Source organism: Sciurus carolinensis, chromosome 2, assembly GCF_902686445.1.
Source record: "Sciurus carolinensis chromosome 2, mSciCar1.2, whole genome shotgun sequence".
Taxonomy (NCBI): domain Eukaryota; kingdom Metazoa; phylum Chordata; class Mammalia; order Rodentia; family Sciuridae; genus Sciurus; species Sciurus carolinensis.
Window position 1 is genome coordinate 88,797,455 of NC_062214.1, and position 26,186 is coordinate 88,823,640.

A 26,186-nucleotide genomic window follows, 5' to 3' on the forward strand; every position below is an offset into this window, starting at 1 on the left:
GCAGGTGGCAGAGTAAAGTCCATGGGGAAGGAGACCCTACAACTCTCTGAACCACTGGGCTGAAATGAAGAAGTGACAGGAGGACTTCCTAGGGGAGGAGCTTGCCCCATCAGAGCCTCAGTGGTGGTTGATCAGGGCAATGACCAGGAGGGCTAGGTGCTGGGAAACCTGTCTGGAGACCTTTTCCCAAAGCTTCCAATTATATGCCTGTTTTATTTGCAAAATTCCTCCTGGGGTGGGGGCGGGGGTGGTGTTACAGTCACCAGTCTTAAGCCTCTGTACCATCGTTTCAATTCAAGAAGAGAGAGAGAGAGAGAGAGAGAGAGAGAGAGAAGAAGAAGAAGAAGAAGGAGGAGGAGGAGGAGGAGGAGGAGGAGAAGAAGAAGAAGAAGAAGAAGAAGAAGAAGAAGAAGAAGAAGAAGAAGAAAGGAAAACTCCACTAGCAAAGACTCTGCCTATGCCAATGCCCTGTGAGCAGGAGTCCAATATTTCTTGGAGAAGGGCAGCGGGTGGAGGAGAAGGGAGGGGTTTCCTGCCCCATTCCCACTTGCCAGCTCTTCCGTTGCCTGGCCTCATTAGGAGTGCTGAAGGGCATCCCGTTGGCCTAAGGTGCTGTGGCAGGCGGAGAGGTCTTCTTCCCTTGGCTCTGGGCGCAGGAGTATGCAAAGAGCCTAGAAGCTGAAGGCTAGCCTCAGGCGCCCTAGCATTTCTCAGGTCAGTGGAGCCCAGTCCCTGGCTGCAGATGATAGCAGAGGTGGTCTAGTCAGTTACTGGAGTAGCCCTCAGCGAGGCACGGTGCTTGCTTGGCAAGTCCCAGTGTCCTCATCTCACCAGGTGCTGCTCAGCTGGACTTAGGTTTTGACATTCTGAGTTCTTTGCTTTCTTGCCTTTTCCCAGCCTAGACGTTTCTCGAATCCCTGTCTTTAGTACCAGTCTCCAGAACCGACCCATCCTTCTCTGTCCCTTGCCTGTTTAAAGCATGACCTGGGGTGCCACCAATCCCTTCGACCCCATTGAGCGCTCCCCACTCCCACCCCCGACCACATCCTGAGCTTCGAGGAGTAGGCGCACAGGCCACTCTGATTCACCGGGAGGTAAAGGGGGACTTGGGAAGAAAAAGGGGAATCGAGATGCGAGAAGATTAAAAAAAGGAAATGGTGAAGAGAAATAGAGAAAAGAGGGAGCAGAAAGCGACCAGCAAAAGAACGCAAGGCGGGGTGGGGGGGCCGGCAGAGAGATGAAGGGGGATGCTGGAAAGAAACGAACCAGAGAAAAAGGAATCCAAAGGAAAGCTTAAGAGAGAGAGGAAAAAGAGCACGCGCGCGCGCGCGCGAGATAGGGCTCTGAAAGGACCAAAGAGGGAGAAAAGGGGCGAAAAAAAAAAAAAAAAAGAAGAAGAAGAAGAAGGGGGTGGGAGAACAAGCGAGAGAGCTGCGAGTTGGGAGGAGGGAGGCTGGAAGGGAGGGAGAGAGGAGGGAGGGACCGAGGGACGGAGGGGGTGGGAGCTGGCTCGGCAGCAGAATCCGCCGCGGCTCCAGCCGCCTGCTAGCTGGCTCACTCGCTCGCGGTGTCCGCCGCCCGTCGCCCGACTCTGGGCAGCTCTCAGCTCCCGCACTTGGCCCAGCGCTCTGGAGCAGCTCGGGCTCCGGAGGACTGGACCGCGCAACTGGCTGGCTGAGCCCTGGGCGGGCCGCGGAAGCAGGTAGGTGGCTGGGTGGAGTCCGCGAGGATGCGGAGCCTCGGAGCGCCAGGGTCTCAAGGGGACAGGGATGTGTGCTCCAGTCCCGGGGAGGGGGCTTCGCAGCCCCGAGACTAACTTTCCACCAGCTCGGTGGATCCCCGCTACCCTGTCCGAGTCTAGGTCCGGGCTTCCGAAACCGAGTTTGGCGCCGGTAGGAGATGAATGCCGGGTCTTGCGGGAGCGCTAGGGGGTCCGGGTAGGACGTGTAGCGCCCTGGCGTGGGCAGGCGCGCGCCCTCCGGCCGCAGTCAGGACGCAGCGTCCGCGGCGCCTCCACGTGCGGGGGAAGACCCGAGAGCAGCGGCGTGGCGCGGGTGTCCCGGGGAGGGCGCCCGCCGGCGACCAAGAATCTGGGGACTCCCGCCCCCGAGCCGCCCAGGATGCACCGGCTGTACGCACTGCACCCACGCCCTTCCCTCCCCGGTCCGGGCGCAGAGCCGGCGGGCACGCGGTCAGGTTCCCAGCAGTGGCCAGCGGTGCGCCTCACTGCTGCCAAAGACCAGCCGGTGCCATGCGCTCTTTGGCTTTTGGAAGGCGCGAAGCGGAATGTATGCCCCATAATTTCTTTCTCATCCAGTCTCCCCGACACTCTTCAGGGAATCCGGAATGCCCAACAGCCCTGTGTGGTGGTTATCAGACATCCCTCTTGTCCTTGGCGGCGACCCTAGCTCCCAAAGTTAAAAGAAGCCAGTCCCCCCTAGCGCGCTCCTGGATCGCAGTCTCGAAGTTCCCAACTTCTCTCCCAGCGGTGGGCGGTAGTGTTGGAGGTGAGCATAAGAATGGTCGTCGTGGTCTCTTCAAGCTGCCCAGCGCAGCAGCCTTCCTCCATGGCTTGGGTTTATTTTCCTACTTTGTTAGAAGGAAAAATGACTTAAAAATAGGCAAAAATCATTCCTTGCGGGTGTCAAGGACTGCGAGTGGGAAAGAGCCATCACCGGTCCTGAGCCCGGGAGCGCGGAACCTCGTTGTGGCAGTATCCCGAGCCTTCGAGCCTTTGCTCTTTTCTCCCGGACTTGGACTCCAGGCAGCATCCTGTGGTAGCCGCGTCTCAGGATGCGTCCCCCCTAGCCCGCGCCGCGAGGCTAGTTTGACTCCCTCCGGGTGGTCATGTTCTCAAGAAATATATGTCAAAGTGGATCCGCTTTAGGTTCTTCCACTCTCTGTCCCTCGAGACCGGATTGGGTAGGGCCTCCGGCAGGTTGGGGAGATTTGGGATCCGGGCCGTTTCAGCTTGCTCTGGCAAGGGTACTCGTGCCCCTTCCTGCCCCTTGCCAGGGAAACATGGGTTAATGTGCCGGCCAGGTGGCGGCGTGCGGCAGCCGGCGGGGGCTCTTGGAGCCTGCGGGAGGCGCGGTTTCCTCTCGCTGTCCTTTCGGGATTCGCCAACCCGTACGGTTTCCCGGAGAGAGCGGGGTCTCTGCCCTCTTTGTTGATGTACGTCTGGGAGAGTCTCGTGAGAGGTTTAGCGAGACCAAAAGCTGGGGCCATTGCTAAGAGGGTTACGCCCGGCCGTTGCTGCTCCTTGCAGGTTGGGGAGGGTGCCCCAGGGCACTGAACCTACCCCGCAGCGCTCCATCCCCCGCTCCTTTGGCGGGTTTCCCTTTGTGCGCACTACGCACCAGCTCTCTCTCTTGCTCGGATATCGGAGATCGTTTTAAACCTCTAGAAACTGAAGTCTACAACTTAAGTCTTCACCTCTTGCTCCCATTTCACAAAGCAGCAGTTTGAGACCCAGAGGAGGAAAAAGCACTCTCTTAGAGCTGGCTGAGGATGGAAGAGAAGTAAACCAGGTCTCCTGAATCCCGGTTCAGGGCCTTTTCTAACATGCCACACGGACATCAGAGTCACGGTCGAGGACATCAGAGTCACGGTCAAAGAGAACTCAAGCTCAGAAACTGGTTTTCTTAACGCGGGGCAGGTGTTTCCAGCAAGTCACCGCATACCTTACAGGCTGGAGGGCTGGGAGTGTGCGAGGTTAGAGGCCCAGGACTGGTCTCTGGATTCTCTAAATTAGGTGCCCTGCTGTGAACAACTCCCAGGATGAATCTTTTTTTTTTTTTTTACATATCTTGATCGGTGCATTATACATAATAGTGGGATTTGTTGTACATATATGTACATTCACCCAGTATAACAGTATAATTGGGTCAATATCATTCCCCAGTATCTCCCCCTCTCTCTTCCTTCTTTCCTCCCCCTGGTCCCTTCCCTCTATTCAACTCATCTCCCTCCCTTCTGTTTTCACAATACCCACCCTTTACCTTTTTCCTCCTCCCTATTTTCTCTCTAGTTTCTACGTGTAGGAAAATATATGACCCTTGACTTTCTGAGTTTGGCTTATTTTGCTTAACACAATGCTCTCTGGTTCCATCCAGCATGAATCATTTATGTGACAGTTTGTTGCATACCTTAGACTATGCCTGCTCTGGGGCCTGAGGGTAAAAGGAGCTCACAGTCCTGGCTCCCCTGTACAGTGTAAGCCACAGTGAAGGAGCAGCCATGGTTTTGTAGCTGAGGAGTGCGCCCAGACCTTCTCAGGTGAGATCACTTCTGGAGGGTCAAATTAGGAATGGTCCCCGAAGAAGATAGAATTTGGAACTGAGCCTCAGGTAGATTTGCAAACATTGAGGAGGACTGTGGGGCTCAGGGCTCTTGTACTAAAAGGGAGGCAGGAAGGCTGCAGTAAGCCTTGCTCAGCCGCTGATCAAGGACATCAGAGTCACGGTCGAGGACATCAGAGTCACGGTCAAAGAGAACTCAAGCTCAGAAACTGGCCTCAGAGGTCTTCTAGTTCGAGACGGAGGGGTGAGGAATTGACTGAGAAATATGCATCCCGTGAACCAGGGATTGTGGCCCCAACTGGGAAATATTCTTTCATTTCTTTTTCTGTTTCCCATTGTTCCCCCTGCCCCCAGGGAGTTTCGATCATTTCTTTGCCCCTTTCCAGCTGTAACTTTTAGAATCAAGATATTTGAGTGTTTTGGACTTACTATGCCCAGGGCATTTGCTGTACTAGGAACATGTAGTCAATAAGTAGCTTTGGAGCGCCTACTTCATGCCTGGTGCCCGTCTGGACCCAGATGTTACAACCATGAATCAGGGGGTGTCCCATGGCTCATGCTGACATTCTCACCTCTGCCCATCACACTCTTAGGGTCTAGTTGAAGGGCAGAGGCAAATACAGGAGGGATGTGGGAAGACCTGCTGAAGTGGGATGATATAACAAAAACAATACCCAGCTTTCCTCTAGTGGCTCAAGGCTTGAGGTGAAAAGGGCGAAGCTATTGGCAACGAGATTTGGAGATTCTCTCCAAATTCCCTCCATGGCTCCAGCTTCTGGTTGCCAGGGTGACCCAAGGCAGTTGCATTGATGTGGCCTTGGAGAACTCCTTTGCAGACCAAGAGTGGTGATGGTGGCGGGGCAGAGGCGGGGGGAGCTGGTGAGTGCTGGTAACCGTGATCATGCTAGGTATCCATAGAGACTGGTGCCAGGTAACCATGTGCCCATTAAATTCCAGCTTCCTCAGCTGCTTGGTGAGATGTACAACCCCATTTTACAGATGGGTAAATGGAGCCCTCAATCTGTAGACTGGGACAGCTATGCAGCAAGAGAGGATTGACCCTTACAGAATTAGGTGATTCAAGTTAAAATGATACTCCATCCTATTTTGTAGAATAGAAGTTCTCAGACTTTGGCATGGAGGACTGGACCCCACCCTCAAAGTTTATGATTCGGTGGGTCTGGAGTGGGCCCTGGAATTTACATTTCTAAACAGTTCCCAGGTGATGATTGAGCTTGGTCTAGAGACCACACTTTGAGAACCAATGTAGCAGAATGGGAAGGTGAGTGATTTCCTTAAGACTGTGCAAGGGGTCGGGTGGGGGGAGCCTGGAACAAAGGCTATGATTTAGCTCCAAGAACTCTAGGACTTGCCTGTGTACAATCCCCTCCCCCTCACCCCCCAGGTGGCCATGGAATTAAAGGAATATTTTATCTTCATCAGCACACATACAGAGAGAATATATTGCAATGTAATTAGGGAATAAATAGGTGTTGTGTGTTGGATGTAGACTGTGTGCCCTGTGGCTCTGTGGGGGTTTATTATAGCAGCATTATAATTGAAAAGGTGTCATCCACTCTGAGAACCTCTCATGAAACTTTCATGGCCTGGGTGGTCATTGTCCAAAAAGACATGGCTTCTTCATTTAAAAGAAAGAAGTCAGAGAGATTGCTTCTCCTGCTAATGGGACTAGCTGTGTTTCTTTTTGACAGTAACTATGCATTGTGTTCTTAGGGGAGAGGGAAAAAAATGAACAGCTGATGTGAGCAGAGAGAGACTGCAGGAAGTCCGCATCACATGTGTACAGATCTGTTGGTCGAGCATTCCAAAATGTCTTGCAACTGTCTGTCTGTCTGTCTTGTCTAGATTTCTGATGTGAAGCTGTGTCTCAGCGGGAAGAGGAGAGTTTGTGTTTCAACTTTGCTGATGGGGTAAATCTAACAGCACACTTTATCCCCAACGTGTTAATTAGACCCCAAAGAAAAGAATCATAAAAGAGTTGTTCTCCTAAATGCTGGTATTTTTCATCTGGATTCTATTTATTGATTATTTTACAGGCGAGAAGGAGCAAAAATCCATGTTTTTATAGCAAATAAAGCTTTCTGCAGTAATTATGCAGGCTCAACATGTCTGTTCTGGAGCAGGAAGTTGGAATTCAGCCTGACTTTCAAACATTTGGGTGAGATCTAATTGAGAAAGACATTTCAAAGAACAAATATTTAGGAATGCGGAGTTTCGCTGATGGTCTCTCTGGACCATCAGCAAGTGCCTGTGCCTGGCTTTTAACTTGATCCTCAGTGGTGGGGGAAGACAATGGAGAAGGACCCAATCAGTAGTGTTAAGACCGAAGCCAATATGTGGAGCTGAAACATTGAGATAATCATCGAAGCTTTAAAAAGGGAAGAACGGTAGCTTCAGGGCACAGATCCCATGTAATTGCCGAGGAAGGGGAGAATCAATTAATCAAATATAGATTCAACATGTACTGAATGGCTAACCTTGGGATAGGCACAATGAGGGCAGGGAATAGAACTTTTGCTTGTTATATATCTTCCATAATGGTTAGCTCAGGTATCTATAGTGACAAGAGTCCTTGACTGAAGTGGGTATTGGGACAGCAAGCAAGAATAAACCTGAACTCCACTGGCTGAAACAATAAGGAACTTAGCATCACCCAAAACATGGGGTGTGGGCTATTCTGGCTTCAAGGTTGTTTCTCTCAGTAGATTAACAGATCATCGAGGATCCAGATGCTTTTCATCATTCCTATTCTCAAGGTCACAAGATGGCGACAATAGTTCCAGGTGTTTTACCCTTAAAATCTTGTGCAGAGACAGAGAAGGTAGGAGAGCCTTTTCCAGAAATCCCTGACCAGACTGTCCCTTGTCTTGCTGATACTGTGAATCACATGTCTTGCCTAAGTTAACAACATGCAGGCAAGGAGATTATAATAATTGACTTAGAACAATCCTGATTGTGTGTTGGACGTCAGAGGGGAACAGAATCAGGTGCTTTTGGAAAGGAGAAAGGGACAATCAACAGTAACACCTGTAGAATTCAAGACCTGGGTTTGAATTCTCTCTCTACTCCTTTTAAGCCCTATGACCCTGAGCAAGATATTTTACCTTTTGTGCCTCAGTTTACTTATATGCACAATGGGATTTGTTGGGAAGATAAATCTGAATTAGCTCAGTATTTATATTTGATTGGTACAAAAGAGGTAGAAGATAATTTGAAGATCTAACCTTGGACATCAAAGAAATGATAACCCCTTGCAGGAGACATTGAGGATTAGGCCATCTAGACCTCAGATAGTCAGAAAGCAGAATCAGAGAGTAAATAATTATGACTTGCAGACCAGCCATGGTAGAAGGAGCATGACGTCCATGGGAACTACTTCCCTACAGTAGTTAGGGAAGGCTTCCTGGAAGAGGTGGTTCATGGTGCATACTGGAACTGCAGGATTAAAGTATGGCTGGGTTATAAGTTGCTTCTGCCCACTTCCTTTTGCTTTTCTTTTCTCAGTGGTAAAATGGAACCATTAGGTCAAAATAAGATCTCATCTCTTCAATCACAGTGGCCTTGATAGTCAGTCCACACATGGTGTACACTGACCGGCATGGTTTGGAAGGCAGTCTGTAGCAGCTCCTTCAGGCCTGAACTGGTTTCCAGTCCTGACGACCCACCAGCCCTCTACCTCTCAGACCATGTTTCAGCTGCTGGTTGAATGTTAATAGTACTACTAGTAGTAGCAGTTAGTAGTAGTAGTTAGCAGTAGTATTTGGGTGCCTGGCTGCCATTATGAAACCTATCTGCCTAAAATGAGATCTAATGTCCTCCTATCACTCAGCCATCTTTCCTTCTGGATTCTTCATTTTTGTTGTTGGCAGCACCATCTTCCCAGTGCTTGGGCCCCAAACCTAAGCCACACCTTTTGATGTCCCCACTCCCCCACATGCCCTGCTTCCAATATTAAATGTGCCAAGTTTCCTTTTGTATTTATGTTTCTTGGATTCGTGCTCTTTGTGGCAGGAGAAATGTCCTTTGTTCAGGTTTTTCCTACCTCATGTTGGGTGGTGACACTGGCCTCGTTCCCTGCCATCTTCAGGGCACAGTGCACGGCTGTATGTAGGGACATGTGTCTCCAGAGCAGTCTACGGGGGCTCTGTAAGTGGGATGGTCTCTGTAAGTTCTAGTGCGGAAGTGGCAATGAACCTGGAGTCCAGGGCTGCACACTCATCATGTTGCTTTGGGTGCCACTGTCCAATGGCCAGGGAATCCCTCATTTCTTTCTCTTCACGTCATCCCCAAACATGGTTTTTGTCATCTTATTTCCTCACACCCACCCCGCCTCCCATAGTACTCACCAGCAAGAGCCCAAGCTCCTCATATATATGATCCCTGTGTCTGCAATCTGCCCACAACTGTCCATCCTTACCTGCTGGACTCACCACCATGGCGCACTCTGCTTCGGGCCCTGCCCTTCTCTGCATTTAACTCAAACTATGCTTTCCTTCAAGACCAGTGTCAGAGCTGCGTCCTCATTAGACCTTCCCTGACCACTGGTGCCCACGGTGATCTCGAAGCATCGATCTGTTTTTCCCCTGCACTTCTGTAGCAGTTATTGCCTACACACAAATTCTGTGCTTAATATGCCGCTGGTGTCATTGTTCAGCATTTTGTTGACATGGTCATCTTTACCAATAGGACATAAGACCTTTGCGATCCAAGGTGGGATGTGGGTGGATCCTTCTTTGTATCCAGCGTTGTGGGCATCTTCAAAGCTTCGATGGGTACCTTTTTTTTTTTTTTAATTTCTGGGGATCGAACCCAGGGCCACGTGCATACTAGACAATTCAATGGTTATTTATTGAATTAATAAATCACAGGTAGATAGATTATTTACCTGAAAAATCACCCTTCATTTCTTAACCGCAGTCAGGGTTTAATGAATGCCTTCTAAATTTAATGAACACCTTCTCTATGTTGAGCGATTTTTAGGGGTTGTTTTAACTCACCTGTAGCAGGCCTGTGAAGCCGGTATTCTGTTTTACAGATGATCAAATGGAGCCTGGGAGAGGACAGGCGGTGGCCAAGTTCGCTTGGCCAGCAGGGGGCTGTCAGGAGCAGGGTCCTGTTCTTTGCTCTGTGTTCTATTTCCCGCTTCTGGTTGAGGTTCTTCCCACCTGTGGTGTCCTGTTCTTCCAGTTTCTTTTTCTTTGTGTCCTACTGTGTTGAACTGCCACGCCATGTCCCAGGACTTTGGAATAATTCAGGAAACTCCAGATTCTCATAGTGGACTTCTGGTGGAGAAGTTAAGTCCTGTTATTTGGTGCAGAAAAGAAGTGAGGCCAGTAAAGGACAGGAGAGGACAGAGTAGTGGCCCTCAGATCCTCAGAAGACTTTAGACGGTGGCTGGACCTAGGCCTTCCTAGAAGGTGTCTGGAGGAGTGGGTGGTGTTAGTTAGCGTCAGGAGAGAAGAGGCGTAATTCAGTAACAGTGGCCCTTGTTAGGACTTCACAATTAAGGAAGCACTTTTGGAGTGCATGTATTTTTTAGTTTGTGTTTTGCAACAACTTTGTAAAGTAGGTTATTGTCCCCAGAAACTGGGTTTTAAAGAGTTCAAGTGACTTGCTGCATTCACACCCCAAACCTGATGCCTGGCTCCCACAGTATTGTTCCAGAGGCTTCCTGAGGGAGGGACTTCTGTTCTGGAATTGCTTCTGTGGATCCAGGAGGAGAAGACTTCCCCCTGTGGGTCTAGAATCTACCTTTCCTCACAGCAAAATTCATTTTCAACCCATTTCTGCCCACTGAACCTGCCCTTCCCCTCTGGCTGCATCATCCAAGCTTAAAATAAATACAATAAATAAAAACACCCCAAAACTTCTTTTCCTGCAGAGGATGAGCAATAATCTACATATGCAAATAAATGGCATGCCAGTGTCCATGAATATTAATTTGGAAAGGGAGTCTGAAGCCCTAAAATACACTCAGAACCCATGATTTGGCATTTTGCAACTCCTCCGGCTCACTCTGCTAATCTTGGTCTTTTATTTTAAGGTGGCCCCTGCTCCCAGGTGGCCTCCCCATTAACACTCTTGAATTTACCAGGTGAATGGAGAATGGATAAATCCTCACCCTGGGGCTGGGACTGACCTGGTCCTTCTTTCCTGGGGCCAGGGGGCCTTATCTCCTCTTGGCTCCCAATGTAACAGGGAGTCCCCAGGACTAGGGAACAGTTGTGAGGAACACCATGGGGCGCCTTGTCAGCCTGAGGCTCTTTGCTGTCTGGAGAATGCAAGAAGGGGGAGGGAAGCAACCTGGGGACAGCCTGTCCTGCCTCTCCCAGGCAACTGAGGAAACAGAGACAGGAGAGGGTGGGCGACTTGCCCAAAGTGACACCATGAGTTAATGGCAGGAAGTGAGAAAGCTTATTCATTCTTTGCTCTGAAAAGCACATTTCTTAGTGTGTGTGTGTGTGTGTGTGTGTGTGTGTGTAGGAGCTGGTGGGCAGGGTGACATTTAAAGTTTGTATACTTTTGGGGAGTGATTCTTCTGTTACAAACATTCACCCAGAGACAGGTGGCAACTGAAAATCCTGTCTCGTGTTCCATTTGGGCAGAAATGAATGGGTTCCTCCCTCCCTGGGCCAGATTTCCAAATTAGATTACCCATAGACCAGGGGTGATGGTTTGCGTCACAGCCTACCTCCAGCTCAAGTGATGACAGAGCAGGATAGAGAAGGACTGAGTGCCTGGGAGGAAGCCAGATGGGGTTGCAAACTGGGTGGAATCCTCCATGGGAAAATAAGAACCCAATAGTAATTTCTCTGTCCCAACGTGTATGGAGGCTCCACTGGTGCAAGGGGGCTGAGAGAAATAGTGTGCATTGTAGTACCATCAGAAATGGGTCTGACTTGTTCTTTGCTGCTGCTCGTTGGGTAAGTTTGGGCCATTAGTTCACCTTTGGGCCTCCTTTTTTTTTTTTTTTTTGTGGTGCTGGGGATTGAACCCAGGGCCTTGTACTTGACAAACAAGCACTCTACCGACTGAGCTATATCCCCAGCCCTGGTCCTCCTTTTTCTTGTCAGTAAATATTGATTAATCAGCCAGGTGAGGTGGTGCTTGCCTGTAATTCCAGTAGCTCAGGAGGCTGAGGCAGGAGGACCACAAGTTCAAAGCCAGCCTCAGCAACTTAATAAAGCCCTAAGCAACTCAGTGACATTCTGTCACTAAATAAATAAAAAGGGGCTGGGGATGTGGCTCAGTGGTTGAGTGCCCCTGAGTTCAATCCCTGGTTAAAAAAAAAAAAATTGAATAATCAGTTCCACTTCTTAATGCTTCTTTGAGAAGATTTTAAAGGAGGATTTAAAATTTCTGCATCATGGGGGGCACAATATAGGTGTTCTGCACACCTGGATTTCTTTTTTTTCCAGACAGATTTATACGACTGGCTGCACTGGTTCAGTGTGGATATGTGTGTAACTGTGTTTGAGTCTCTGCTTGTGTCTGTGTTGGCATGTTTCTGTGTGTTTGTCTGTATGTGTTTCTGAGTGTGGTGCTGGAGATAGGGATGTGAGTCTGTGTTCTTGTGTTTGTGTCTTTGTGTATTGGGATGGGTATTGTGCTTCTGTCTGTGAGTTGCTGTTTGTCTGTCTGTGTTAGTGTTTCCATGACTGCTTTGTGTGTGTGTGTGTGTGTGTGTGTGTGTGTGTGCGTGCATGCACATTGCAGGGCCAGAATAACCAGATCTCAGCAGGGTTGGAAGCTATATGGTGCACAAAAAACTCTGGACCTGGGTCCCCTTTAAGGTCTCAGGTTTCCAGCTCTACCCCTTGCAGGCCTGCAGCCCTTCCTAATTGCCCTCTGTCCCTTTCCTCTGCCTCCCTCTAGAGGCACACTGGGCATGGGGAAGCTTTGACAGTGGCTGGTCCTCCTGGTTCATTTGCATTTGTGTTTGCATATCATTTGCATTGTCTATACAGACTCGGCTTTCAGTTCTGCAGTTTTCAAGGTAAAATGCAGTTGCTCTTCTTGAAGGTCATTGTATTAAGAATCCCCCCACCCCCGACATTTCTTATATTCTTTCTGGTTCAAACTCCTTCCCAGAATTGGGAGGCTGTGGAAGGTAAGAAGCCCCAGATCCGTAGCCCCTCCTCCCAGTCTGCTTCCCCTGCCGGGGCCACCAGCACAGTCAGCAGAGCCAGAGGGCCTGGCTCAGCAGGTGGACACCCCAGCCCTGGAGCAGCAGTTAGCCAAGAAGAGATTTCCTTATCTACTTGTGGTTGGTTCTGTCCAGATTCCAAGGACAGGTCCTATAGGGACAAGCACAGTCCAGCCTGGGGTTGTGACCTGCTTCTCTACCCCCACTGACCTTCCTGTGAGGAGCGAAGAAGAAGGGCCATCTAGGACATTTCAAGCCCTCACCTGTCCCAGCCTGGGAAGGGGCCATGGCCTGGGCTTGCCTTGTGGGAAACAAAGGGGTAGAAGGATATCTTTTCCTTCCAAACTCCTAGTGCCATAATTTGTGGTATTTCTGAGGCCACAGAAACCCCCAGGAAGCTTTGCCAGGGCTGTACTCAAACAGTGTATTCCTCATGGGCCACAACACAGTATAGTGTTCCCTCTTTAGATGTGAATTTGAGGTGGGACTGAGGAAATTTGGGTACTAGATCTAGGCATGTAAATCTAGGGCCTGATTCGGTCCCGTCAGTCAATCAGCTCATCCATCATTAGGTCCGGATGCTGGAGTCTGCTTCACCCTGCCAGCAGGGGGAGCCATCAGCAGTTCTCCCACGGGTGAGAGACTGCTCTGTGCTCAGCAATCACAGGAGATATGTGGAGAGGTGTTTTTCTCAGGCCTGCATGTCTTTGCCTGCAGAGTCAGATGGGAGCTGTTCCCAAAAGTTCTGGCATTCCTAACTCAGTTCAAGGAAATAGACAAACTCAAGCTCATGGTTGCCTGTGGAGTCTCATTCAACAGTAGGGAGGCTGGGACCTCCCTAACACCACACATGCCTTGGTCAGAGAGGAAAAGTCCTTGGTAAGATGTGTTGCTCAGAATGCCAAGTCAGAGACCCAGGTGCTTGGATTTGAACCCAGCTCTAACATTTAAAAGCTGGGCGACCTTGGGCAAGTGGCTCAATGTCACCTCATTCAATGAATGTTTATTGAGCACCTGCTATGCACTAGTTCTACTGTTGGGATAAGACTGTGAACAGTATGAGACCCCTTCTTTTGTACAGCTCACATTCTCACAGGAGATGCCAAACTACAAACCAGATAGGTTCATAGATGAAAGAGTACGTTTGAAGGTGACAGACGAAGTGAAAACAGGCGAGAAAGGCGAAGAGGGAGTGATGGGCAGGGTTGGGGTTTCAGTTTTAGGTGGAACAGTTAGGGAAGGTCTCAATAAGCAGGTGACCTCTGAGTGCTAGGGGTGAGGGAATGAGCCATGCTGGTATCTAGGGACAATTGCTCCTTGCCTACCTGTAGGGAGCATTGTGATAGTGTTTTCCACACAGGGCTTTTGTGTAGGTTAGGTGAATTAATCTATGCAATGGGTGTAGACCTGTCCTGGCACATAGTCAACACTGTTATTATTGTCACCACAGCTCAGGTAGAACCCATCCCTGCTGCCTCCGGGCGCCGCCTGGGCTCTAGACTGCAGGGCTTTCCATGGCCTTCATCTCCCCAGGAGTTGGAGCGGTTTTCTTCCAGTCCTCCCCAGCTCCTCATTAAAAGGGGACACACAACCTGCAGTTTGAGAAGCAGTACTTGCGTTTTCTTTTTACTCAGGCATCTGATTCCCAGAGGGAATTGCAGAAGAGCCTTTAGCAAAATCCAGGTTTGGGAAGCAGCTTCCAGCCTTTCTCGGGAGTGCCTGCAGACTGGGGTGGGCAGGGGTTTCTGGCCCCACTCAGGGCTGGGCTGGGAAGAGGGTCGCCCACCTGGAAAACTGGGCTACAACGTTGGGGACTTGGGCCCCGTACTGCTTCTCATTCCTGGCCGGGTGACCATGGGGTTCTTGTTAGCAGGCTCCAAGAGTCCCTTCAGCAATTTGGACGCTGTTATTTACTATCGCAGAGATTTTTGTGGCTGTAATTTACTACCACTGCAGTGCCTGGAGACCTGAGTCCCAGTAGCCCTCAGTATAGATATTGTATCTAATCAATCCTTTATTACTATGCAAATACATCCTATAGGCTACTGATGTCTTTTCCTTTCAAATACTTAATACATAATTAATGATTCTTCTAATGCCAAAGAAGACACCAACCCAAAAGCTTCCTGATATGATTTATACCCACCCAGATACGTTTATTGGTCCCTTATCATTCAGAAGCGGGCCTCTCCCCACTCCCAGGCAGGGGTCACAGAGGCGGGCAGCCTGCTTTCCAGACGGCACTGAGCGGAGCAGGACAGTTCTGCATGGTGGGTGCCAGGTGCCAGCTTCTTCGTAGTGGTCTCTCCAACCACCTGGAGGGAGGTCCTCTTATTATCCCGCTCTGCAGATGAGCAGACAGAGGTCAGAGAGGAGACCCATCTTGCCCAAGGTCCCACTTAGGCCTCTGCAGGCCGGTGAACCTTGAAGGAGGCCTTGGAGTTTCTTAGCCTGTGAAATGGCAGACACAGTGGCTGCTCTGCAGGATTATGTGAGAATTCGAGAGCATGGCCCATGTTAGGTCCTTGTGACATGCTTGCCAGTGTCTTTGTTGGAGGTGAAATGATGAGAATATCAGTTTGGATTCTTTTGGCAACTCAGTGATCTTTATATGGGGGGCAGTGATTTGGAAGGAGACAGGGTGTTGGTCCCACTGTATCAGGGAGCATACCTTCTCTGAGGAGGAACCGACCCCCATGGGGTCCACCCCAGGAGTGTCTTCATCCGTGCCTGGCTGAGCCCCTCTCTGAAACGTGAGTAGCGCTCATCTTGGGAATGAAGAGAACATAGTCCTGTCCAGAGGTCTCTTGTTCAGTGGGGGGAACAGACACACAGCCAGTGTCGGGAGGCAGAGGGGAAGTCTGTGCTGAGTGCCCGGATGCTGTTGCCTGGGGACAAGAGAAGGAGGTGGTCATGGTTCCCGCTGGGCACAAAGGCACCTGAGAGTGAGGCTGGAGGTGAACACAGTACGGGATGGGGCATCAGCCTCATTCCTCCAGGGGTGTTGGGTTGGCTGCCTTCTTGGCTCAATCCCTCTGCTCCTCTGTTCTCAGGGGGAGAAGTGGGCCATGAACCCTCAGAGCCTCCTCCTCAACCCAGGGACTGGAAGAAGAGCTGAGGCTGGCAGACACAGGAGGGACCCATGGTGCTTAGGGGTATCGGGGAAGTCACCTGCAAGCGGCCACTGCTCCAGCTGGGCACGGGCTCCCAGGGAAACCCCTGGGCCAGACCGCTTGGGTCAGATCTGCTTTCCTTCCTCCAGCTCAGCCCTTCCCATGGCCCCTTGTCCCTCCCAGGCTATCTCCTGCCTCTCTCTTGTCTCCTCCAAACCTGGTCCATGACCTCAAATGGGACTAAGGGCAGCCCAGCTGTGTCCCTGGACTGAAGAACTGCTCCTTACTCTGAGAGCCAGCTGCCTTTCTCCAACCTTCGCCTGACACACCTCCCTCGTCCCTCCTCCCTTCTCCTTCACCAGTCCACAGTCTCTGTGGCAGGCAGAAGGCTCTTTCTAAAGAGCAAACTGGACCACATCCCTGCCCTGTTGGAAACCCTTTAATGGTTCCCCGTTGCCCTCCAGATAAAGTCAAAACTCATTAGCACAGCAGTCAAGGCCCTGCTGCCCCTCCTCCTAATCCACCTCCCTCTGGATGCTTTGGCAATGCCAAGTTGTTTGCACTCCCCTCCTCCTGACTTGCCAGCCTCTGCCACCTTCCAGGCTTTGGCTCTTGCTGTTTTCCCTCTGCAAAGCCCTTCCTCCCTTCCTTGGTCTCGTGGCCCTTCCTCATCCTCAGATGCTGCCTCCTCTGAGCAGCCTTCCTTGACCTCCCTCACTGGCCTGTCCTGGTTGTGTGACTGACCTGGGATAGTCCTTTCCCTTGACATGGAGCCCTGATGCCTGCCTGTGGCTCTTGCTGACCTGTGGGACGCAAGGCAGGACCTGGCGGCCAGCTGTGGGCTGGGAGATGTGGGAGCTTGGCACTTGGAGACCCCTTCAGGATCTTGTTAGGAGGGCTCAAGGGTCTGCTGGATTTTAGAGAACACCAGCTGGAGTAGCTGGAGGGTTTTGGGGGCGTCAGGGTGAAGTGTGGTTGCTCAGAGTCTTGAGAGATGGTGATGGTCATGGGCAAACTGAGACTCCTTGGTGGACAAAGCCATTTTATTCTTCTTTTTAAAAATTTTTAGTTGTAGATGGACACAATACCTTTATTTTATTTATTGATTTTCATGTGGTGCTGAGGATGGAACCAGTGCCTCACCTGTGCTAGGCAAGAGCTCTTCCACTGAGCCCCAACCCCAGCCCCAAAGTCATTTTGAAGTCTAATTTCCGTTTCCCTTCAGGTCATGGCTCTGGGTTTAGTACATATTTTGACATTTGAATTGCTTTAATCAACACCCTAATTTTTGTTCCTAACTTGATTTTTTCCCCTCCTCTCTGTAGTAAAAGGGTTTTAGGAAGAGGAAAATCTACAAAAATAAAAGGTTTTGAGGCGGTCCATTTGCATGGTGTCTCCCGTCCTGCCTTGTGTGGAGGTGTGTTGGGGTAGGAAAGAGCCCCTTACTTCTTAGCTGAGGGGCCAGGACAATAAGATGACATCACCGGATCCTGAGCTCTGAAGGTGGGAAGGGCAGAGAGGACCTGGTTTAGGGCCAGGAATTGCTCTGGGGCTCCCTACTGGAGGCTAGGTGTCCTTCTGGGTAATTTCTATCTTTAATTTCTCGGCGTTTTATGAACAGGGAGTAAATCAGGATTCCGCACCGACTGTTTCATGTAAAGGATTAATAAACTGGAGATTTATGGGGCAGTAGCAGAGGAAGGAGGTAGAAATGGAGAATGGAACGAGACTTGGTTCCCAAGGGGCAGAGGCTGGCTCCTGGATCTTCCCTCCATGTGGGGCATCTCCTGAAGGACTTTGCTGGGATTCTTGTCCTTTAGGGTTTGGAGTCAGGGATGGGTGGCTGGGTTTGGCCCTGGGGCCTGCTCCGTGTTTTTTGCCATAGAGCAAACCCAGGGCCATCCCAAGGTCAGGGGGCCAGACTCACCCTGCGTCTCTTTAGTTTGAAAACCTGACATCCAGTCTTTCGAGTATGTAGATGCAAATTCTGGTCATGGACTCAAACAAACTAGTTTTGAGTTTAGAGCCAGAGACTAAAGTTTACATTCTTTTCGGCTGAATCAGTTAGGTTGCCAGTAATGGAAAAGCATGATGTCACAGGCTTAAGGAAGAACCTGGGTTCTTCCGACTTCTCTGACTTTTCTCAGCATGTCGGCACATCCTTGTGATAGCCCTTACTGGTGGTGGTATGGCTGCTGTGGATCCAGGCATCACATGCAGAAATGGCAGTGTCCAGTAGAAGAAGGGGGTACCCATCTCCCTCTCTTTTTTCTCTTTTTCTTTTTGGTACCGGGGATTGAACCCAAGGGTGCTTAACCACTGAGCCACATCCCCGGCCCTTTTTTAATTTTATTTTTGCTTTGAGACAGGGTCTCTCTAAGTTGCTTAGGGCATCACCAAGTTGCCGAGTCTGACCTTGAACTTGTGATCCTCCTGCCTTGACTTCCCAAGTCGCTGGGTGCACCACCATGCCTGGCAGGAGGTGCCCATCTCACTCTTTAAGAATACGGAAACTTTCCCCAGAAGCCCTCTGGCAGGTTTTCTTCTATCTTGGTCACATGCTCCTTCCTAAACCAATCACTGGCCTGGTGAAAGGAATAACCATGGTTGGCTCAGGGTAATGCAGATTCATTGAGTTATGCTTCCTGAGTCATGCTGGAGAGGAGAAGGCACTGGGCAAAAGTGAGACTCTGGGAGTGAGGAAGCGGGTGTGGCTGCTGGGGAGACGGGTGCTACGGGGACTTTGAGTAATTCGTTTCAGCTCGCTAAGCCTTGGTTTCCCCATCTGCAGGGTGGGAATAGCTAGAGTACTTTCTTATGTGGTTGTGAGAATGACATGTGACAATGACGTCAAGTACTGATTGAGCAGGGTGCCTGGCACATCGCATGTGCAGTTAGGTGCTGGTGTTGTTAACTACTCAGTGCTTTGAGCACATGGGTTAACCTGTTGGGGTGCCAGTGCTGGGAATAATGGAGATGGTTGATCTCCTCCGGGCCCACACCTGGCTTTGCCAACTCTAGGGAGCAAGGTGTGTTGTTAGTGTCGTAATCCTGTGGCATCCTCATGGGCAGCACGGATGTTCAGGTCAGCCTGGGGTCCTCCACTCACCTGTGATGTGACATCTGAGAAATCAGGTAACCTCTCTGAACCTGTTTCCTCATCTACAAAATGGGGACACTATCACTCACCTCCTCAAGTTGTTAGTTGGGCTAAGTAAACATGGCAGGAAGGCACAGCACCTGGCTGCAGTGGGTCAGGGGCAGGGCAGGCCTTCATGAAACCGTAGCCCTCCCTTTCACCTCCTGGGTGCTCATTTCATTTGGCACATGGTCCTAACTAGAGACTGCTGGTAGAAGGAACAGCGACCATTGCCCCAGATGTGGTTAATGAAGCAGGCAAACAAAGTCATGGTGCAGCCCCCCGAGTAGTGGAGTGCCAAGTCAGGAAGCGAGGTAGAGGTCCAGTTCTTAGAGGAACCAAGGGGCCAGGGGCTGGGACACGGCAGGAGCTCAGAGGGCACAAAGCTGCCCTGGGGCAGCTCCTCGGGGACTTTGGATGCTGTATCTCTGACAGCACAGAGAATTCTAGATCCCACTGTCTACCCTAACTGGTGCTGGTCCAGCCGCAAGGAAACGTTCCCCAAGGTTTAGTGCCCACGACTCCGTTGGTAGGCGTGGACAGAGCCATGGATAAGCCACTAGGTCTGGGAAATTGCTGGGTTGTCAGAGACCGTCTCTACAGCCTGCGGATCTTGGCACATCCAGGCTGGTTGCTGCTGGGCCATCTTTGACCCTTGACACCTGTCACTGCAGAAAGTTCAGCTCTGTAGGCTCCTGACCTGGGCTGCCTCCTGGGGAAGTGTGGTGGGGCAGCTCTGAACAGGGTTGCCCTGCCACTGCTCAACTGGGTGACCTGGAACCAAACCCTTAGCCTCAGCATGCCCCTGTGTGCCCATCTCTAAATGGTCCAAGAAACAAGCGACCTGCCAGGGTGGTGCCAGGGACTGGGAGGGGCGACCCCAGCACAGGGCAGCCCCGTCAGTGCTCAGTGAGGATTAATTGTTATTGGAGGATAATAAACACGTGTATTCCCAGCGTTCACAAAACAAATCATGTTTGCTCTTACTTGTTCTTCTGAGACCCCAAACCTCACCATGGCGGGGCTAAGCCTGGAGAGGAAGATGAAAACTGGTGCTTCATTAGTGATTAAGCATCAATCTAGCTGCTGAAGGGCCTGTGAAACTGCCAAGAAGCTGCTGTGAGCACAGAAGGGTCCGGGTGAGGATTAGCTGGCAGGAGGGCGGGGGTCTGAGTCAGCAGCTCGGTTCATGGCTCAGGAGAGAGTTGGAGCATCTGTCCTGTGGAGGCTGCTTGCTCAGGAGCAGCCTGGGTGGGAGAGATACCCACCTGCTTTTCCAAAAGGAAGCTTTGAGGGGGCTGATGTAATGTGGGGGCCTGGAGGGCCTCAGGTGCCCGCTTGGCATTGAGGACCAGGCCTGCTCTGACCTGGCTCTTATACAGAGGCCTGTCACAGCCCAGAATTGTCCCCAGTTTCAGGGAAGATGAAGCTTGTTCTACCTCTGTCCCCTACCAGGCAGACTCATCTTTAGTCATCTCTTCACCTGGGCTTCCCTTGACCAGGGTTCTGATTTCTGGAAAGGCCTGTGGTCACTGGTGAGGTTGGGTTGCATAACAGGGTTCCTTGATACCTATGGAACTCAGCATTTCCCAGCCCATGTTCTGGGGAACATTAGTGCTGCAGAAGGTTCTAGAAAGACTCTGAGAAGTCCTACAGGCATTGGACCTGATTGCTTTGTTATGCCCAGTATCTCCTGAGCTTATTTTACCATGGGACCTTCTTCTCTGCAGAACTCTTTTAATATCCTAAGGAAATGGTGTTTGTGGGACCCACTTTGGGCAACATTGATGTAGGAAGGAAGATATTTGGCCAGGAGGGGAATTCTGCTTCTCTGGTTCGTTCTGTGGATCGCTGCCAGCTGAGTGACTCAGGCAAGCCAAACCCCCTCTCTGGACTTTAGTTCCTTCCACATTAAAAAACATAGTGGTGATGATGTAATGGGTGCAGTGGTACACACCTGTAATCCCAGTGACTCAGGAGGCTGAGGCATGAGGATGGCAAATTTGAGGCCGGCCTCAGCAACTTAGACCCTGTCTCAAAATAAAATTAATATAAAAAGGACTGGGGATGTAGTTCAGTGGTAAAGCGCCTCCTGGGTTCAATCCCCAGTATGCCAAAAAAGTGATGATAATGCCTCTTACTTTGCTTACATACTTGAGTGTATTAAAAAACTCTTTATAATGGCAGATTTCAAATAGACTCCAAGTAGAGAGTGGTATGTTCACCTTCAGGTCCGTGTCACCCCTTTCAGCAATTATTCTTATTTTGCCTATTTTGTTTCATCCCCCCAACTTTTTATAAGGATGATTTTGAAGATGATGAAAAATCAAGCCTATGAAAGCACCTTGCAAACTTCAAAGTGCCATACAAATGTAAGTCATCTGCCATTATTATTATTAATCTATTATTCTTATTCCTAAAGTTCAAAGTGCTGCATGGATGTGAGTTATCTGTCATTATTATGCTTATAGTTTCTTATTAATGTCTCTAGTCCCATCACCAAAGTGCCCAATAATGTGAATATTTATGGGCCTCCGTTTGTAAGGCGCTGGCTGAGGCGTATGGGGATGTAGGGTTCATTCCCTGGGGCTGCTGCCCTGGTGCTACAGTCTAGTAGTGATGTGAGGCAGAAGGTGGGGAAGCAGTCTCACCATGCCTGGTGGTGCTTGGGCACTGCCAGGCGGGGCCTGGACTGCCTGGAGCGACACAGGGAGAGACGTGGCAGGCAATGTCTGACCGGAGACCTCCTTCACTAGGCTGCCCTTTGCTGGCTGGTGCGGTAGGCTGCGTGGGCCTGGAGGCAGCTGCAGGCAGCTGGAGTGATGAGATGCCCTTTCCAGGACTCAGCCATCTCAGCACCAGTTGAGTCCTGAGGGGACCTTGGTGAACACTAATTTTCCTTCCTTGGAGGAGTTGAAGATGCCTCCTCTCAGGCCCTCCAGGACAGGAAGTACACACCACTGTGACTTCCAGTTAGAACGAGGTGCAGTTTCAAAACAGAGCCTGGTCCCAAGAAAAAACATCAGACCCAGAATAACCCACCCTTTCTGAGGCCAGCTCATGGCCTCATGGGTGTCCTAGTCTTAATCTCCTCAGTTCTAGCTTCCAGTCTTGGCTGGCTCCTGTCCCTGGCCTGGGGCCCTTGACCTGGCTGCTGACTGCCTTCCATCTCTCCTTGTCGATTGGACTTTACCAAGGGCCCTTCTTCGCTGGGGGACCCTTGCTGTCCCTCTTCCTTCCCTGGAGTAGAGACTCAGTGGTTTGGAGCTTATGGCTCCAAAAAGATGTTGTGTTTCTGAATTGTCTCTGCAAAAGATGGAGTTTCAGTACCAGATTGTCACTTGGGTGGAACAGACAGCTCTGTTGACTGCAAAGGCGTTTGGCTTGTGTTTTCTTTTAAAACACATGAGCCAAGAGAAGATTCACAGACGAATATGTATTTCCCATTTCCTTTCAGTAACCAAAAGGTCTGCATCTCCAGGCCTGCTTTTCTGCTTGGTAGAAGTCAAGGAAGCTGAGTGGTAGCCTCCTCAAACAGCCAGGGTGTGGCATGCCCAGGTCACCATGGCCCCCTTGGGTGTCTTGGGCTCATCAACAGTTGTTGATAAGCCACAAGGCTGAGTCATTGCTGCTCGACTTTATTTCTGGTCATGAGGTCTTTGTTGTCATTATTTGACCAGGAGCATTTTTCTTGAGTGATATATTGGCATCCTGGCAGGAGACAAGTGCCACACTCAAGCTGGCTAATTTGATGGGAGCTTAATGGAGGGAATGTGCATAGAGGCCACCAACCAGGGAGCAGTTGCACCCCTGGGTCTGCAGGGACATGAGAGAGTGCTGCTGTGTAGAGAGGCCTGCCCGACAGGAGTGTGACCTTCCATGTGGCTCAGCTTATTCTCCTTTTGCTCTGCAGTGTCTGAGCAAGTGCCCTATTGGACATACCCAGCCAGAAGCCAGAGATCAGGGGCGCTTCTCAAGCCATTCATGCTTGTGCCCTTCTGGGCCCCGAGCAGAGGGAGAAGTGTGGAGAGACGCTCTGGGGAAAGAACGGAAAATATGCAGTGCAAGCAGTGTTGTAAGAGGCCCGCAGATCCTGAGCCCTCTGCTGGCTTGGGACAAGCTGTCCTGATAATGGGGAGCAGGCCCCTCTTTGAGGCAGGGCTATCAGTTCTGGGGACCAAGCACCTGCTCTCCTGCAGCCTGCATGGCCTGGCTTTCCAGGCTGCGCCTCTGACTCCTAACCAACATGTATGTCTGGGTACCTGTGCAGGTGGGTGGGCACCCCTACCCCCAAATACCCTTTCTCTGAGCACCATAGGCTTTTTTTTTTTTTTTTTTTAAGTTTCAGCTTACTTTTTATTTAATTTTTTAAAGTTGTAGACAGACACAATACCTTTACTTTATTTATTTTTATGTGGTGCTGAGGATCGAACCCAGGGCCTCACACACGCCAGGCAAGCCATAACTGAGCCACAACCCCAACATAGGCTTCTCTAAGCAGCTTGGAAAGGAAGCCTTGCCCAAGCCAGAGGGCCGGTCTGGCTGTCCCTGGAGGGCTTGTGCTGCAGTGAGCCTTCCCATGAGCCCTTGGGCAGGGCCGCATCTCTTTTCGACTCTCTCGGCTGATTGCCCTCCCTGTGAGCAGTGTTTTCTGAAGAGCGTCCTGCTGGGATTTGATTTAAGAAGCTCCCTCATCCCAAGTTATCATCCCCAATAGCCTGCCTTGGATTGTGAGACTCAGCATCTTCCCAAACTCAGAGAAGGTCAAAGTTTGAAGGACCTTCTGACCCACCATTTGTCAGAGAGCAAACTGAGACGCAGAGACAGAAAGTGACTGGCCCCAGGTCACATGGAGATTTAGGGTTGGAGCAGGAATAGGAACCTGGACCTGCTACTGGGCTTGGGGACCTGTGGTCTGCCCAGCTGCTCTGGTAGGTGTCTGGAGCCGGGGAGGTGGAGTCTGGCAGCAAGGCCGCGGGCCCAGAGGCTGGGTGGCTGGGCCCGGTGGTCTTAGAAGGGATCTTCTGTTGAAGTGGGCCAGGGTTGCCCCTTCCCCAAGGTCCTTAGACAGGAAGGGGATGAAGAAAGAGACAATAGCAGCATTTCTATCGTCAAACAGCAGAACCCTGAGCATGGTTTGCTCTGTGGAGGAAGATGCTGTTTGCTCCTTCCTCCCTGCCCTCTCTCCTGCCTGCTCTGCAGCACATGCTGAGAAGCTTGAAATATGGGACCAGGACAGGGGAGAAGTCAGAATGTGAGTGGTGGACACAGAAATGGAAGGAATTCCTGGACTTGGAAGGCTGTGTCTGCCACTTGGCCAGATTACCCTGGGCACGAATCATCTAAAGTGCTTCCTTTTGTTTTCATTTGTATGGAATGGGGGAGACAATACCTACCTGACAGGGTGCTGCAGGATTTATTATTATTAATCCCCAATATTAGTAACAATACCGAGGATAACGCTGCCATTTATTTATTTATTTTAATTTGTTCTTTTTAGTTACTCATGACAGTAGAGAGACACATCATACGTGCATGGAGTACCTTCTCATTCTTGCGTTCTTCTGGTGGTGCATGATGTGGCGTTACACTGGTCGTGTATTCGTATGTGAACATAGGAAAGTCACGTCATTAGCGCTGTCGTGGATTGAGGCTCACTGTGTGCAGGCAGCAGGCCCAGCAACTTCCATGAATGATTCCACTAATGCTCACAACAACTCTGAGGAAACTGAGGCTCCAGGAGATTGTGCAGGTCATCAGCAGGGATGTGATGGGGTCAAGCGGGAAGACGTTTGTCACCAACCACAAAACCCCAGTCATTTTCTATTGGCCTAATAAAAGGTTCCCACCGCTGTGGACGTCACTCCTCTTGCCCTCTGTGCGGGTGATGGCTGCCCTCGGAGACTTCTTTCACAGGGGACGGTTTTCAGATTTCTCCACGGGCCTGCGTGCTTTCCATTCCTCTCACCCCTCCCTGGGAATCGTGCCCAGGTGAGGCCTCTCCAAAGGAGGGACAGGCTGGCAGCTGGGAGCACCATCCAGCCGTCCTCTGACTTCTCTGCTGGCCCTGCGACCTGGCTCTCAGCTCAGCAGAGCCTGGAGCCCTGGAGTGCTGAGGGCCGCCTCTGGGAGTGTGCCCGTGAACACAGGTGTCATTGTGTGGCTGCGCACGGGCGTGAGCATGTGTGTGTCTGTGTGTGATGACGGGTGCGGATATGATGGTGTATGTGAGTGTGCGTGTGAGCACGTTTGCTTGTGTGGAAGTGTGTGTAGGCGCTTGTGTCTGACTGCATATGCAGTTTGCGTGCCTGTGTGCATGCCTCAACATGTGTGACCACACACGCATGTACATGTGAGCCTGAATGTGAGTATGTGCTAGTGTATGTGTGTATCTGTGAGTGTGTGGGGTGTGCATGTGTCTGTAGCTGTGTATATGTAAGCTGTTTTTGTGTGTGTGCTCAAGTGTGTGTGACCACGTGCGAATGTGTGCTTGTGAACTCTACCTGTGTGAGTGTGTATCTGACAGACGTGATCAGGTGGGTCAAGCCCACTGGGTCCCTGCCACCCAAGGGTGTCATTAGGAAGCATTTGGATGATCCAGACCTAACAGAGGGGCCTGGCGGGGTCCGCTGATCACGGGTCTCCTGTCCCCGCTGAGGCTCATTGATGCCACACTACCTCCAGAACAGCTTCTGCAGCATCACCTTCCTGAGGACAGATGGTTTTTGTTGACACTTACCCTTAAGTGTGGGTGGGGGTGGGGACAAGTGTGCTGAGGGGCCTGTCTTTGGGGCAGGGCTGCTTGCCTCTCTCCATGATGGGAATGGCTCCGTAGTTTGGGCCTTGGCGCAGCTCCCCAGCGGGCATTTGGTAGAGGTGCTGGGCTGTGACCGAGTGCGAATCCATGCCAGGCCACTCACCTCGGCTGGGAGAGCAGATGGCAGGGCTGGGCCCTTCCGGCTGACTGCCCTGCCTGGTCTAGGCCTCTCCCTACTGCACACCCGCCTCCTCATCCCAGGGTCCCCAGGATGGCCAGAGAGCACCCCCATGCCCTTCCCGCACCACATTCTCACACTCTTTCCCACGGAACAAGAGGACAGGCACCCTCGGGCCAAGGGCAGTGGGGTCTGGGGAAGAAATGTGCTGGAGAAAGGAGAGCTGGGGTGTTGACTGAGCGGAATAGAATTTCAAGAGTTGCCCATCACTTAACCAATCAGCGAGATTCGTTCTCCTGTCTGGGGAAATATTACGGCTCATCCTCAGTTGGCACTTCAGGGGGACAGGTGCTTTATACATATTCGTTCCTTTTATCCGTGCAGTAGCCTGTGAATATTGGCATCGTTGCGGCCTACCCATTTTACAGATGGGAAAGCCGAGGCTCAGGGAGGTGAAGCAGCTTTTCTAATGTCCTGAAGTTGTTGTCCTCTTGTTGATTAAATTCCCCCCATGACTGATTTAAAGAAAGA

General features: G+C 50.9%; 1 protein-coding gene across 7 annotated transcripts in view; it reads left to right on the forward strand.

The window, feature by feature from the left end:
• Positions 1-1,541: 1,541 nt before the first annotated feature.
• Positions 1,542-26,186, forward strand: part of Megf11 (multiple EGF like domains 11) — a 325,247-nt gene continuing 300,602 nt past the window's right edge. For all 7 annotated transcript variants that reach the window (XM_047538427.1, XM_047538434.1, XM_047538432.1 and 4 more), the window contains exon 1: positions 1,542-1,702. The gene's annotated coding sequence lies outside the window, so the exon portion shown is untranslated. The remainder of the gene's footprint in view (positions 1,703-26,186) is intronic.